This window comes from Lithobates pipiens, unplaced genomic scaffold (genome assembly GCF_037356315.1).
Source record: "Lithobates pipiens isolate NorthernLeopardFrog02 unplaced genomic scaffold, aLitPip1_a1.2 Scaffold_25, whole genome shotgun sequence".
Lineage (NCBI taxonomy): Eukaryota > Metazoa > Chordata > Amphibia > Anura > Ranidae > Lithobates > Lithobates pipiens.
In genome coordinates this window covers 75,595,756-75,610,841 of record NW_027507787.1, presented here as the reverse complement: position 1 = coordinate 75,610,841, position 15,086 = coordinate 75,595,756, and positions in this window count along the sequence as shown.

Genomic DNA, 15,086 nt, shown 5'->3' with positions numbered 1-15,086 from the left:
CCCAGAGATTATTGACCAGTTTCTAAATAAACCTTCCGCTTAACAAAGAAGAAATACATAAGGCTATTGACTCTCCCATTAAATAAATCACCTGGACCAGATGGATTCAGTGGAGAATATTACAGGGAATTAAAACTTAAATTGTCACCCCTATTGTTACAGATCTTTCAGTCTGCTGCTGCCTCTTTTTCTTTTCCACAGGAAATGCTCGAAGCTCTAATTGTTAGATTGCCTAAGCCGGTGAGGGAGCCAACTTCTCCATCAAATTTCAGACCAATATCGCTGTTGCACGCAGACTTAAAATGCTATATAAAAATCATCACCTTACGTGTCGTAGATATATTGCCCACAATCATACACCCAGACCAAACCGGGTTCACAAAAAATAGACAAGCCTCTGATGTCACATGCTGCATGATCAATATCATACACTTAGCACGGGTATGGCGAAGGCCTTCTCTGCTCCTATCTTTGGATGCGGAGAAGGCCTTCGACCGAGTGCATTGGACTTACCTGACAAAGGTCTTAAAATCATTTGGATTTACAGGTTTAGCAACGTTGGGGTATTAGCTTTCCAAAATGGGGTCACTTTGTGAGCATTTCCATTGTCCTGGTGCTCCAGGGCCTTCAAAACTGTAATAGGTGGTTGAGAAATAAGATGTGTAATTTATGCTCCTAGAACGCCTGATGGTGCTATTTCAATATTGGGCCTCTGTATGTGGCCAGGCTGTGTAAAAGTCTCACACATTTGGTATCGTTATACTCAGGAGGAGTAGTAGAACGTATTTTGGGGTGTCAGTTTTGCTATGTATATGCTATGTGTTGAAAATATCTTATAAATGGACAACTTTGCGTAAAAAAAAATGCGTTTTCATTTTTTTTCCACATTTTCCCAAAACTTCTGGGAAAAAAATCACCAAGAACCATTCAAGCGACTCATTATGCCTCATAGATTATACGTTGGGGTGTTAGCTTTCCAAAATGGGGTCACTTTGTGGGCATTTCCATTGTCCTGGTGCTCCAGGGCCTTCAAAAGTGTAATAGGTGGTTGAGAAATGAAATTTGTAATTTATGCTCCTAGAACGCCTGATGGTGCTATTTCAATATTGGGCCTCTGTATGTGGCCAGGCTGTGTAAAAGTCTCACACATTTGGTATCGTAATACTCAGAAGGAGTAGCAGAACGTATTTTGGGGTGTCATTTGTGGTATACACATGCCATGTGTGAGAAATAACCTATTACATTGAAAATTTTGTGAGAAAAAAAAAAAATCTTCATTTTGCAAAGAATTGTGTGAAAAAGATGACAACATCAAAAACCTCACAATGCATCTTAGTAAATACCTTGGAATGTCTACTTTCAAAAAAGGGGTCATTTGGGGGGTATTTGTACTTTCCTGACTTGTTCTGGTCGCAAGAAATGAGATAGGCCACCAGTACATCAGGTGTGATCAATTTTTTATGATTCGCACCACAGCTTGTAGACTCTCTAACTTTCACAAAGACCAAATAATATCCACTAATTTGGGTTATTTTTACCAAAGATATGTAGCAGTATAAATTGTGGCCAAAATTTCTGAAAAAAAATATATAATTTGCAAAATTTTATCACAGAAACAAAGAAAAATTTGTTTTTTTTCTAAATTTTCGGTCTTTTTTCATTTATAGCGCAAAAAATAAAAACCTCAGAGGTGATCAAATACCACCAAAAGAAAGTCCTATTTGTGGGAAAAAAAGGACACAAAATTCATTTGGGTACAGTGTTGCATGACTGAGTAATTGTCATTCAAAGTGTGAGAGCACCAAAAGCTGAAAATTGGTCTGGGCAGGAAGGGTGTTTAAGTGCCCAGTAAGCGAGTGGTTAATGGGCCACCAATGCATCCTAGTTCACTATAAACTTGACCTGACCCTTTTTTCACCCATAGTAGGGTAGGGATGAGCCGAATACTATCCCAGTTCAGTTCGCACTAGAACATGCGACCAGGCAAAAAATGTGTATGAACAAGCAAACACCGTTAAAGTCTATGGGACACGAACATGAAAAATCAAAAGTGCTAATTTTAAAGGCTTATATGCAGTGACAGTGATTTTAATAATGCTTAAAGTGAAACAATAAAAATAAAATATTCCTTTAAATATCATGCCTGGGGTGGTGTCCTTAGTATGTAAAGTAGTGCATCTTTCCTGTGTTTAGAACAATACCACAGCAAAATTACATTTCTAAAGGAAACAAATCTAATTTAAAACTGCTTGCGGCTATAATGGATTGTCAGATCTCGGCAATATAGATACAAATCCTTGAAAAAAAATGGTATGGGAACTGGCATCCTGCCCCAGGGGACATGTATCAATGCAAAAAAAAAGTTACAAAAATGGCTGTTTTTTCAGGAGCAGTGATTTTAATAATGCTTAACCACTTTCAGACCGGACCATTTTGCTGGTCAATGACCAGAGGTCTGTTTACAATTTGGCACTGCGCTGCTTTAACTGGTAATTGCGTGGTCATGCAATGTTGTACCCAAACAAAATTTGCGTCCTTTTTTTCCCACAAATAGAGCTTTCTTTTAAAGGTATTTGACTGACTCTGCGATTTTTATTTTTTGCGATATAAACGTAAAAAGACCGCAAATTTTGAAAAAAAATGATATTTTCTACTTTTTGTTATTAGAAAAATCCAATAAACTCAATCTTAGTCATACATTTAGGCCAAAATGTATTCAGCCACATGTCTTTGGTAAAAAAAAAGTCAATAACTGTATATTTATTGGTTTGCGCAAAAGTTGTCACATCTACAAACTAAGGTACGTTTTCTGGAATTTACGCAGCTTTTAGTTTATGACTGCCTATCTCATTTCTTGAGGTGCTAAAATGGCAGGGCAGTACAAAACCCCCCCCAAATGACCCCATTTTGGAAAGTAGATACCCTAAGGAAATTGATAAGAGGCATGTTGAGCCCATTGAATATTTTATTTTTTTGCCTCAAGCGATTGAATAATGACAACATTTTTTTTTTTTTACACAAAGTTGTCACTAAATGATATATTGTTCACACATGCCATGGTTATATGTGGAATTGTACCCCAAAATACATTCTGCTGCTTCTCCTGAGTACGGGGATACCACATGTGGTCGACTTTTTGGAAGCCTAGTCGCGTACGGGGCCCCGAAAGCCAAGCACCGCCTTCAGGATTTCTAAGGGCATACATTTGTAATTTCACTCCTCACTACCTATCACAGTTTTGAAGGCCATAAAATGCCAAGATGGCACAAAACCCCCACAAATGACCCCATTTTAGAAAGTAGACACCCCAAGCTATTTTCTGAGAGGCATGTTGAGTCCATGGAATATTTTATATTTGGCACAAGTTGCGGGAAAATTACAAACTTTATTTTATTTTTTTATTTTTTCACAAAGTTGTCACTAAATGATATATTGCTCACACATGCTATGGGCATATGTGAAATGACACCCCAAAATAAGTTCTTCTGCTTCTCCTGAGTACGGGGATACCACATGTGTGGATTTTTTTGGGAGCCTAGCCGCGTACGGGGCCCCGAAACCCAAGAACCGCCTTCAGGCTTTCTAAGGGCGTAAATTTTTGACTTCACTCCTCACTACCTATTTCAGTTTTGAAGACCATAAAATGCCAAGATGGCACAAAACCCCCACAAATGACCCCATTTTAGAAAGTAGACACCCCAATCTATTTGCTGAGAGGCATGTTGAGTCCATGGAATATTTTATATTTTGCCACAAGTTGCGGGAAAATTACAAAATTTTTTTATTTATTTATTTTTTCACAAAGTTGTCACTAAATGATATATTGCTCACGCATGCCATGGGCATATGTGAAATGACACCCCAAAATAAATTCTGCTGCTTCTCCTGAGTACGGGGATACCACATGTGTGGATTTTTTTGGGAGCCTAGCCGCGTACGGGGCCCCGAAACCCAAGAACCGCCTTCAGGTTTTCTAAGGGCGTACATTTTTGACTTCACTCCTCACTACCTATTTCAGTTTTGAAGGCCATAAAATGCCAAGATGGCACAAAACCCCCACAAATGACCCCATTTTAGAAAGTAGACACCCCAAGCTATTTGCTGAGAGGCATGTTGAGTCCATGGAATATTTTATATTTGGCACAAGTTGCGGGAAAATTACAAACTTTTATTTTATTTTAATTTTTTTTCACAAAGTTGTCACTAAATGATATATTGCTCACGCATGCCATGGGCATATGTGAAATGACACCCCAAAATAAGTTCTGCTGCTTCTCCTGAGTACGGGGATACCACATATGTGGGACTTTTTGGGAGCCTAGCCGCGTACGGGGCCCCGAAACCAAGCACCGCCTTCAGGCTTTCTAAGGGCGTAAATTTTTGACTTCACTCCTCACTACCTATTACAGTTTTGAAGGCCATAAAATGCCAAGATGGCACAACCCCCCCCCCCTAAATGACCCCATTTTGGAAAGTAGACACCCCTAAATTTAGGGGTACACTAGTGAGACTCACAGGTAAAAAAGCACCTAGGCTGTCAGCGACTGTATCAAAACGCTACAAGAAAAACTGTTAGCGATCGCAGGGATCAGGCCTGACTCTGCAAACGCTGCAGTTATGTGTGTTGTGTTTTGTAAGTGACAGTGATCGATCGATACTGCACTTGGGTGGGCTGGTCTGGGCTTGGCGGAGGGGCTAAACGCAGGTGCTAGCAGGTATCTGGGCTGATCCTGCTAGCAATGCGTTTTGGGAAACCTAAACTGCTGGCGACGCTAATATAGATCTGATCAGATACTATATTACTAAGGGAGGTGTATGCTTTGTGCGTGGGTGTTAGCGGTACTGGCACTAACCTGACGCTGCCTGGAGCGACGCAGACCTTATCTGACCCTCAAACTTATATCACCCGCCGGGTGATCAGGGGGTTAAACCTTTATTAGGTAATAAATGGCGGGTGCCCTGAAACTATAAAAAAATAACTAACCAACCAGCGTCACCTGTAACAGTTATATGGTGATCACTGGTGAAAGGGTTAACTAGGGGGCAATCAGGGGGCTGTATGCGGTAGTATATGGGGGTCCCTGGCGCTATAAAAAGCTGCGGCGAACCTAAATACCTACCTGCCTAACTAGCGTCACCTGTGACACTAATACAGCGATCAGAAAAACAATCGCTTATTAGGCTGGGTTCACACTGGAGCGATGCAGGAACGCCACGAATCCGCGGCGGGTTCCCGCATCGCATGCCTCCCGGCGGCAGTTCACACTGCCCTATGCAAACTGCTGGGAGTGTCAGTGAAATGTTAATGACACCCCCAGATCAGTTTGCATATCGCAGTGCGATCTGCAAACTCGGATCGCATGGTGTGAACACCCATGCGATCCGATTCTGCTGCAGCCTTAGTGACACTGGCGACGGGGGGTGATCACAGGGTTAAACCTTTATTGGGGGGGTTAGGGGGGTACCTTAGAACTAAAGGGGGCTAACCCTAACTGCCCTAACAGTTATTACAGTCACAAATGACACCAATGCAAAAAAAAAAAATGCAATCACTGTGATTGGGGGGACAGGGGTGATTGGGGGGGTGATCGGGGGGTGAAGGGGGGGTGAGAGTGTGCCTGGCATGTTCTACTGTGTAGTGTCGTGTTGGTGCAACTCACCGATCCTCTCTCCTCGGTGCCGGAACGAAAAATACCAACACGGAGGAGAGATTACATCACTTCCTCTGCCTGTGTTTACATTACAGGAGAGGAAGTGATGCCACGCCTCACTTCCATTCGTCAGGAGCGATCGCGAGGGGGTGGCCATGAACGAATGGCCGCCCCCTCATCCCGGATCGCTCCTGAACGGATACCGACCGCCGCTGGCACCGGGGGGGGGCCCTATCGGGGAAGGCGGGAAGGCAGGGACGTACAGGTACGCCCATATGCCTGCCTGTGTCATTCTGTCGACGTACATCGTCGTGCGGGGGTCGGCAAGTGGTTAAAGTGAAACAATAAAAATAAAATATTCCTTTAAATATCGTTCCTGGGTGGTGTCCTTAGTGTGCCTGTAAAGTAGCCCATTTTTTCCCATATTTAGAACAATACCACAGCAAAATGACAATTATAAAGGAAGTAATTTGAAACTGTTCACGGCTGTAATGAATTGTCAGATCCTGGCAATGTAGATCAAAATCATTGGAAAAAACAGCATGGCTTTCCCCCAGTCCATTATCAGGCCCTTTGGGTCCAATATTAATATTAAGGGAAACCAAACCAAACTAAAAAATAAAAAAGTGTGGAGGACCCCCAAAATCCATACCAGGCCCCTCAGGTCTGGTATGGATTTTAAAGGAAACCCTGCACCAAGCATAGGGACCCTCCAAAATCCATACCAGACCCTTTTTTGAGCAGGCTGTAGGAAAAGGAGGGGACAAGAGCGTGCCCCCCTCCTGAACCATACCAGACCACATGCCCTTAACATGGGGAGGATGCTTTGGGGTCACCCCAATACCTTGTCCTCATGTTGATGGGGACAAATGCCTTGTCCCCACAACCCTTGCCCGGTAGTTGTGGGTGTCTGCCGACAGGGGGGCTTACTGGAATCTGGAAGCTCCCTTAAACAAGTTACATGTTACATTCGACTTGAACATTATGCTCATCCCTAACCCATAGGAATGCACTACCATTTGTTGCGGTATGGAACTGGACTCAGTGGTTCCCATCAGCTGGAACTAATGTGTTTAAACAAGCACTTCCTGTCATTACGGCAGATAAACAGAGTTGACAAAGCCAGCAACAGATCACAATTGGAAGTGATCTGTTGCTGTAAACCTGCATGGAAAGTGTTGTAGCAATAGCATCCATACTTGTCTTATCATAGGGCTTCTTAACCTGCAAGTTTAGAGCTGACCATGTCTCAACAAAAGTTGATTTCTCAATCAACTTTTGATGAAGGAGCAAGGCCAAAAGTTGTCAGCCAAATAGCACCTGCAGCCTGTAAGCACTGTTTGGATATTCTGAAAGCTGACACTAGTGGCTGTCAGAAAATACTAGCCAATAAATAGACCAATAGCTATTTGTGTGGATGGAGGAATCAGCTACATTTCTTTATTATGGCCCACAGGATGAGTGAAGGAAATTTATTGCAATGACCAGCTTAAGTAATGGCCAGGGTCTTATTAAATATTTGTGCAATGCTACATTTATTTGGCAGGAAGGAAGTTGTGATCTTCTTTACCTGCTAAATAACCATTTTTGTTGCTCTTTTCTGTACAACCTTCTTGTGCATCACACTTGAGAAATTGACTGTGTTTCATTTAAAGTGATTGTAAAATCTCGCTTTTTTTGTATATAAAAAAAAAATGCCCATACTTGCTTGCTCTGAGCAATGGTTTTGTACAGAGCAGCCCCAATTCTCTTCTTCTGGGGTGCCCTGTCGAAACTCCAAGCCCCTCCTCTTCATCGGATGCTCCCCACGGAAAGCCGCTTTTCATGGGGTACCCAATGCGGGGTTGCTTCCGGGTCCCGCTGCTGCATTTTTTGACACAGACAGTGGGATTCAGGCCCGCCCCCCTCTCCCATGTCACAGCTTTTAATTGACAGCAGCCGGAACCAATGACTGTGTAATGTAAACATAGGCAGACAAAATTATGTAATCTCCCCTCATGGAGCCCTTTTCAGTTCCAGTGTGAGAGGAGAAGACATCTTACTGTGAGTACACCAATACTACACAAACACCAGTACACATAGGCACATTTTTCTCCCCCTGATCACCCCCTGAGCGCCCCCTAGTTAACCCTTTCACTCCCTGTCACAATGACACCAAGTGAAGTTTTCAGTTTTTTCACTGATCATTTTACTGGTGTCACTTGTGACACTAATCAGCATTAGAGTAGTTAGTAGTAGGCCCAGGTAGGTTTAGGGTACCCCCATTAACCCAGTAGTATAGTGTTCCCAAAAATGTGGTGTTAGCAGGATCAGCCCAGACACCTACTAACACCTGCATTTAGCCCTTCTGCCAAGCCCAGCCCACCCAAGTGCAGTATCAATAGATCACTGTCACTTACAAAACACAGCACACATAACTGCAGCATTAGCAGAGTCACGCCTGATCCCTACGAATGCTAACAGTTACTTTTTTTGGTAGTGACTGAAGCAGTCTCTGAAAACCAGGTGCTATTTTTCCTGTGAGTCCTACACATTGCAGAGCATGATGGATGAGAGCCCAGGGGAAGCCTCACTGTCAGATTCAAGCTCAGTATACGAATATAGAGCAGTGACACCCTGATAGATAGCTCTAACAATGGAGTAGTGGTCCATACTAAGGTCAGGCGTACCTGACCCAGTTCTGTTGCTAAGATGCAACAACCGCAAGGTTCTCGTGTGGAGCAGAGAGCCAGTACTAGTGCCGCTCAACCTTCTGGTGAACTGGCAAGCAACAGCAGCCTAGTACATCCTGGTCATAGACAAACCGACAGTGCAGTAACACTTGGTGACCTGGCGAGTCCCATAAGTGCAGTTCAAGCTGGTGCGATGGCTAGCACAAGTAGTGCCCCGCAGCCACCAAGAGTTTGAACACAGGCCTGTAGAGCCCATAGTGCCCTTCCCGCTGCATTTGACAATTCTAATTGGGAGCCCACTACTTCTGCATTGCCCGTACTTCCCCCATTCAATGGCCAACCCGTAATTCAGGTGGATTTTACTTTCAGCGGATTTTACTTCCCTCGACTTTTGTTCATTCGTTTATCACGGAAGAACTCTACAGATCTATTGTGGACCAAAGTAATTTATACGCTGGTCAATTTATCGCCGCAAATCCCCATTTGATCCTTGCCAGAGAATTTGCCTGGAAACCTGTTAGTTAACAAATGTAAGACCTTTCTGGGTCTATCCCTCCCCGTGGGTATAAATAAAAGTTGAGTTGCGGTAATATTGGTCCACTGACCCAATTCATCATCTGCCCGTGGTCTCTGCTTCCATGGCCAGGGCTAGATAAGAGCAGATCTTGTGGTTCATGCATTTCAATGACAATGAACTCTGTCGGCCTCGGGGTGACCCCAAATACGATTGACCCCAATACGTACTGCCCTGCCCTTTTAGCACTTAGAGAAATGAGGTAGGCAGTCATAAACGAAAAGCTGCGTAAATTCCAGAAAATGTACCATAGTTTGTAGACGCTATAACTTTTGCACAAACATATAAATAAACGATTATTGACATTTTTTACCCAAGGCATGTGGCTGATTACATTTTGGCCAAAATGTATGACTAAAATTTAGTTTATTGGATTTTTTAAATAAGAAAAAGTAGAAAACATTATTTTTTTCAAAATTTCTGGTCTTGTTTTATTTATATTGCAAAAAATAATTATGTCAGAGGTGATCAAAAACCACCAAAAGAAATCTCTATTTGTGGGGTAAAAAGGACGCAAATTTAGTTTGGGTACAGCATTGCATGACCACACAATTACCAGTTAAACCAGCGCAGTGCCAAATTGTAAAAAGTACTGTGGTCATTAAGGTGGTAAATCCTTCCCGTCCTTAAGTGATTAAAGAGGATGGATCTTTTTTGATACAGTACAATACAGGAATTTTCCTGAGGATGACAGCAGCTGTGCATCTACTTCAGGCAGTAGAGGAAAATATAAGAAAAAAATTAAAATTGTAGATGAAGGCAGAAAGGTTCATGTGTCCTGGGAGATAGACTTTTTATCACTGAGAATTAGAATAAATCCTGTGTCTAATCTGGATGAAATTGTTGGCTGATCCAAAGTGGTTCAATGTACATAGGCACTATGAATCCTGTCACCCAACCTATGAGCTGAAATTTCTTCCAGGATCTGCACTTAGGAAGCAACAGATTGTCTCACTAAAGAAAGATCTGGCTCAGCAGAAGGATGTGATGAACACAGCAATGTTTGAAGTTGAAACAGTCATACCAGCAAGCTATTGGACTGCCTATTTACTTTCTAAAAATGGAAAGCCTTTTTCAGAAAGTGATCAGGTAAAGAATGTTTTTTGGCGTCTTCCAACACTTTGTCTTTAATCTCAGAAATAAAGAAGATATTCTGAAGTGTCAGAAATCTGCAACTACCACAGCAAAATGACATTGAAAAAAAATGGCATGAGTTCCACCCCCCAGTCCATTACCAGGCCTTTCAGGTCTGGTATGGATGTTAAGGGAAACCCTGCGGCAAATAAAAAAAATGGTGTTGGGGTCCCCCAAAATCCATACCATACCCTTATCCGAGCACGCAGCCTGGCAGGCCACAGGAAAAGAGGGGGAATGAGAGAGCACCCCCCTTCCTGAACCATACCAGGCCACATGCCCTCAACATGGGGAGGATGCTTTGGAGTACCCCCCAATGCACCTTATCCCCATGTTGATGAGCCTCATCCCCACAACCCTTGCCCAGTGGTTGTGGGGGTCTGCGGGCGGGGAGGCTTATCAGAATCTGGAAGCCCCCTTTAAAAAGGGGAACTCTAGATCCCACACCCCCATGTGAATTGGTAGCGGGTACATTGTACCTGTTAGGTTAGATCATTTAGTGCGGGGAAAAACCCTGACATTGCTCCCCCACAAGGGGCAACCTCCGGGTGCCCAAAAAGTGCCTTTTCTCAGGATGAGCGGAGAAAAAGGCACGGATTAGTCTGTCGGCATGCAGGTTGCCATCGGGTTCCCACGAGTTACTTTCTGGACCGCAACCCTTCCATTTAACCAAAAATTGTCTCTGCCCTTGCCTCCTCCTACAATCGAGGACAGCCTCCACCTCGTATTCTTTGTTACCATCGATTAGTACGGGTTCAGGTGGTCTGGAGCCTCTCCTTGGGAAGGGGTCAGAGGGTTTCAGCAGGGAAACTTGAAAGACCAGGTGAATTTTCATTGAATCTGGTAAGACCAACTCATATGAAACCTCATTAATCCAGGCTAATTTAAGATTATTCGTAGAAAGCCATACCTGATCTCCGACCTGCAGGTTCAGCTCTCCTCTCCTCTTACGATTGAAGGCTTTTTTACTGTCTGCTTGGACCTTGGATACCACCTCTTGTAATACCCGGTTTTTTATGACTGAGAAAGGTCACTGTGTCCTGGACTGCTGGAACTGGTGATTCTGGTAGAAAGTCAGGAAGAAAGGTTAAGTGAAACCCGTAATTGGCAAAAACCGGGGACTGTCCTGTGGCTGGTGACTGGCATTGTTGTATGAAAACTCCCCAAGGGGCAGCAGAGACACCCAATCTTCCTGGACAAAGCACGTGAAACATCTGATGTATTGCTCCAGGGTCTGATTGGTACGTTCAGTCTGTCCATTGGTCTGGGGGTGATAGACAGATGACAGAGCCAGCTCGATCTTCAAACTCTCACATAGGGCCCTCCAGAACTCGTGATGTAAATTGGACCCCCCTGTCAGATACGATGTTAGCAGGTACCCCATGCAACCTGACAATCTCCCTTATGAAGATACGGTCTCTCGAGCAGATAGTCCCCTTCAAAGGCAAGAAATGGGCCAACTTAATAGTCTATCTATGAATACAAAAATGGCCGTGCAACCTTCGGAACATGGGAGCTCAACAATGAAGTCCATTGTGATCATTCTCCAAGGCCGATCAGGTGCAGGGAGAGGCTTCAGTAGTCCCCAGGCCCGATTCCTTGTTGCCTTGCTCCGGATGCACACAGGACAGGAGTCAACATACTTTTTGCAAAATTCCTTTAGGCCAGGCCACCAGAAGGTATGCTGTACTAGTTCCAAAGTCTTACGAGGCCCGAAGTGTCCTGCTAACGGGTGATCATGGAGGAGGGCTAGGACTCTGATCCGAATGCTTTCGGGCACAAAAACTTGGCTTTCCTTCCATAGAAGACCTCCTCTGGATGTCAGTATAGCCCCTGGTGGTGTAGGTGAATTAATCGATGCCTCCCTGATCTGTACCAGTAGGTCTAGTTGTACAAGCAGAAAGTTACTGCATTGTAAGATTGTGTCCGGAACAGCAGAGTGTTTGGGACAATCGTACATATGCGAATGCGTGTCTGGTTTCACGTTCTTTGATCCAGGGCGGTACGTGATGTGGCAACAAAACCGTGAGAAAAACAGGGCCCAACGGGCCTGTCGGGGCTTCAAACGCTGGGCAGTCCTCAGGTATTTGAGGTTCTTGTGGTCAGTGTAGATCAACACTGGATGAACTGCACCTTCCAACAAGTACCTCAATTTCTCCAATGCAGAATTGATGGCAAGCAACTCACGGTCACCGACATCGTAGTTCCTTTCAGCAGGGCAAAGTTTTCGGGATAAGAACCCTACGGGGTGCATCAGATCGTTGCTGCCTTGCCTTTGGGACACAACTGCCCCCACAGCTACTTCGTAAGCGTCAACTTCTAAAATATATGGCAGGGAAGGATCTGGGTGACTGAGGATGGGAGCAGAGGTAAAAACTCTCTTGAGTTTTTCGAAGGCCTCCTGGGCTTCTGACCCCCAGTGGAAGCGTACAGTTTGTTTCGTCAACTGGGTGATGGGAGCGATTATAGCAGAGAATCCCTTAGTACATTTCCTGTAAAAGTTCGCAAACCCCACAAATTGTTGTATTCCTTTTTTATCCACAGGTGCAGGCCAGTCCAGAACAGCAGAGACTTTTTGGGGATCCATCTTGATGCCTGCCGGGGAGATCTCAAGCCCGAGGAATTGGATGTTCCGTTGCTCAAAGCTACACTTCTCAGCCTTGGCATACAATCCGTGCTGATGGAGCCAGAGTAAAACCCTGACCACATGACCCGATGCTGTTCAAGGGACCCAGAGAAAATCAGAATATTGAAGTAGACAGAAGTAGACGATTACAAAAACATCCAGGAAGTCTCTAAACACATCATTTATGAGATGCTGAAAAGTGGCAGGGGCATTACAGAGGCCAAAGGGCATGACTAAGTACTCGTAATGCCCGAAACGGGTCCGGAACGCTGTCTTCCACTCGTCCCCAGCCTGAATGTGGACCAGGTTGTAAGCTCCCCTCAAGTCCAATTTAGAGAAGATCATGGCCGACCTTCATTTCTGGAAGAGCTCTGGCATTAGGGGTAGAGGGTAGTGGTTCTTGACCGTGATCTTATTAAGCTCACGATAATCCACACAGGAGCGACTGGTCTTTTTTGGTCACGAAGAATATTCTAGCGCCTGCTGAGGAGGTAGAATGTCGAATGTCGAATGAACCCCTTCTCCAAATTCTCTGTAACATAAATTTTCAGAGTCTCCTGTTCCTTCTCAGACAAGGGAAAGATGCGCCCAAATGGAATTTTAGCCCCTGGGAGGAGTTCAATGGGGCAATTGTAGGGACGGTGAGGCGGAAGGGTGTCTGCTCCTCGTTTTTCTAAAGACATCCAAAAATTCATGATATGGTTCGGGCACCAGCTGGCATAAGTCCTGATCAGAGTCCAGACAAAGAAGGGTAGTGGGTATAACATCATCTAAACAGTGTTCTTGGCAGTAGCTGGACCGGAACTTGATCTCCCCCGTGAACCAGTTGATGCAAGGGTTATGAGCCTGGAGCCAAGGAATGCCCAGGATCACATGGAACAAAGGGGAGGAGATCACATCAAGGGTTAGAAGCTCCTTGTGCTGGTAAAGGGTACTAGCCACCAAAGGTAGAGTCTCTTGAATTATTTGTTCTGATTTGATGCGGGATCCATCAGCCAAGAAGACAGACAGTACGCGGGCCTTTTTCTGAAGGGGCAAGGCCTGCAGGCTGGCAAAGGTGGCATCAACAAAACAACTGCAGGCCCCAGAATCAATGATGCCGCTGGTAGAGACCGTCTTTCCCTGTAACTGCAATGAGAGAGGGAGAGCAAGGTGGGTTGTGCTGGCTGACAGGGGTACAGGATTGGAAGACACAGAAGAGAGGCACTTACGTGTCTTAACAGGGCAGTTGTTAACATAATGTCCGGACCCCCCGCAGTAGAGATACAGGTTCAATTGGCGACGACAGGCACGTTCCTCTGGAGACAAGGTGGGGTGCATCAACCCCAGCTGCATCGGCTCAGAAGTGTCAGAAGCAGGACTGGTAGAGTCCCCTTGAGGAGCAGGCTGAGAACGGAAGTCAGGAATTGAAACCCTTGCAGTCATCCAACTCGGACCAAGGCAATCAGTTCTTCCAAAGAGTCTGGGATACCGACACGGGCCAGTTCATCTTTAAGTCCCTCAGAGATTCCCATGCGGAACTGATATCTTAGAGCAGAGTCCTTCCATTGGGTGTCTGCGCTCCAGCGTCTAAAGTCTGTAACATAGTCCTCTGCCGCACGGCAGCCTTGCTGAAGTGCAGACAGAGCAGATTCGGCTGTGGCAGTTCACTGGGGATCTTCATAAAGCTGTGCCATAGCCTCAAAGAATGAAGAAAGGGAATGGGTAAGAGCACTGTCACCCTCCAGGAGACGATAGGCCCACGTCTTGGGTTCCGCCTGCTACAGCGAGATCACAAATCCCACTTTGGTAGCCTCTAGTGAAAAAGTCCCGGGTTGAAGGACAAAGTACAACTGACAGGCCTTGCGAAAGGCCCGGGACTTGGATTGGTCTCCCGAGAATCTTTCTGGAACAGGTACTGTTGGTTCAGGTGGGAGCATCACCACTGCAGGCTGGGGAGCAGGCTGGGTAGGAAGTGGAGGTGGTGCAGAGGTTGAAGGATTGGTACCGGAAAGATGCTGAACTTGTACTTCCAATCTGGTATATCCCTCTTAGAGCGACTTCACAGCCTGTGTAAGGGCCGCTAGGTGGGTGCAGATCTCCTTCATGGCATAAGCTTCTCCCGCAGGCTCAGTCATGGCTGTTTGTACTGTTAGGTACCTGGTGGTGAGCCTGACTTGACAGAAGAAGACCTCTCTTACAGCTCTGGTTCAGGGGCCACTGGAATGGAGACAGTGGACCCGTGAGCGCAACGGGATAGGAGTGTCTGACTGGAAGCAGCAGCTGGGTCCTCCTGGATACTGGAACTGCAGGGTAGATGGTGGATAAGCAGGCAGAGGTCAGCAGATAGTGATGGACGAACTTCCGACGGGACGTTTCGCGAACGCGAAATGCGAACGGACCCAAACGTTCGCGAAACAGAACGTTCGCCGCGGGCCCCATTGACTTCA